The following is a 1,785-nucleotide window of genomic DNA, read 5'->3' as shown; positions in this document are numbered from 1 at the left end:
ATAAAAGTGAGAATCCAGGGGGAATTCTTTGCCTCCCCCCTCCTCACCCAGCAGCTCTGCTCCAGAGCATTATGTCATTGGAGTCAAAAAGGCACAGTCGAAGAAAAATAGCCTGTTTCACACATGATAGACACCTTAACGCATGGTGGTAATGGAGCGGAGAGTGAGGTTACTGTTTTTAACTGTAGTAAGACAGGCAGGAGGAGGTAAGGAAAAAAAACATGGGTTTGAATACAGAAACTAAAAAACATTTTTATTTGATGCATTTTAATAAATTTAGATCCCTGTTAAAGTATAACATGGAAATTTGACATCAATTATCTGACTTAACTGACTGATTCATTAATAAATAAAAACATGTTTCAATAAAATAACTTATTTGTTCATATATTTATTTATGGATGTATTATTTATATCAACATTAATTTATTTATTACATTAACTTTAATCATTAATTAAGAAATATATTACATGAATATCTATGAACCTTTGTCATGTTTTTTCTCACACTCTTCCATGTTAATGTCTGCAAGCGCAGTGCTGAAAAAAACAGTGCCCCCTTCTGACCGCCTGTTTCTCTGCTTGCTGAAAGTCTGAAACTCAACCTCAGGTTTTGCTGTAGTTGTCGGTGTAGAGACCGTTTCATTGTGTCTGTGGCTTATCAGCCTCTTGTGTCGGGGTCAGCCGCTGGGTTTACAGAGTAGCAGGACCCCGGGAATAACTCTGACCGTCTTGATCCTCACTGTCAGCACGTTGGCTTTAGTGTGAGCTCGTTTCATCAAGGCTACCACAGATGAACCACTGCTGGGCTGCTTTCCTCAGAAAGCCTGTTTCACCTACAGGAACAGTCTGTGTGTAGTGTTCTACTGTGGACAATCCTGATACGTGTTTTGTCTCGAATTAGTCATGACGCTCTTTAAAGTTCAGCAGTGAACGTTATGCATATACAGTTAACATTAATGCTTTAATTGTCATGCAGAGTCGGGCTCCGTGCTGAGATGTCATGGATGCCAGCCTGTCTATTTTCATCCATGACAAACAGCCTACAAATAGGAAGAAAGGCTAATTGACATAAACTCCAGTGATGTAAGCAGCAGCAGCACTCCACCAACAGCTGTGGGTGGTCTGCCTCTGCTTGCACGGCTATTTTAAATCCCCTTCCTATTTTATATATACTGTACATACGCTGTGAACTCGCCCTGCACCTGGGGTGCATTGTGGGTCTCAATGATAGACAGTGTTAATAGTATCGCCTTTAATCCCCAGAATTCCATAAATGAGATGTTATTATTGGCTGAGCTATCTACTGCAACAAACAATATAGGACAGTGAAAGAAGTCTGATTACTCTGGAATCAAGAATTGAAAGTAAAGAAAATGAGTATAAAACATATTTCAATAATTTATACCTACATTGGGTCTGATTAAAGATGTAGGAGTTCGGAGCGGGTGGAACGGATGACACATCACACTTTGCAGACAAGTAACGCGGACATAAGACAGACTGACAGGAGCACAGCTTGTACCGTGGCGAGCCTCGCGGCCGCCATGTTTCTGCACACGTATTTATTGTGTGTTCAAGTGAACATTTGAATATTAATTTTAAATGTGCACATTAGTTTTATTCCTGCCAATAACATCTTTTCAAACAGTGGTTCTGAAGATAAAACAACAATAATAATAATACTAATAATAATAGTTCATAGTAGTGAAGTCATTTACTCTTGGCATACTTTTCAAAATGTTGCAGCTGTTAGTGGTTCTAAAAAAATCTGTATTTCTTCTT

The 1,785-nt window shown here is 39.0% G+C and overlaps 1 long non-coding RNA gene across 1 annotated transcript in view; it reads left to right on the top strand.

The window, feature by feature from the left end:
• LOC112486861 (uncharacterized) overlaps positions 1-1,785 on the top strand; it is a 26,433-nt gene that overhangs the window by 7,281 nt on the left and 17,367 nt on the right. The gene's annotated exons all lie outside the window — the stretch shown is intronic.

The sequence above is a fragment of the Cynoglossus semilaevis genome, chromosome 3 (genome assembly GCF_000523025.1).
Source record: "Cynoglossus semilaevis isolate Cse_v1.0 chromosome 3, Cse_v1.0, whole genome shotgun sequence".
Lineage (NCBI taxonomy): Eukaryota > Metazoa > Chordata > Actinopteri > Pleuronectiformes > Cynoglossidae > Cynoglossus > Cynoglossus semilaevis.
This window is presented reverse-complemented; position numbering and strand designations above follow the sequence as displayed.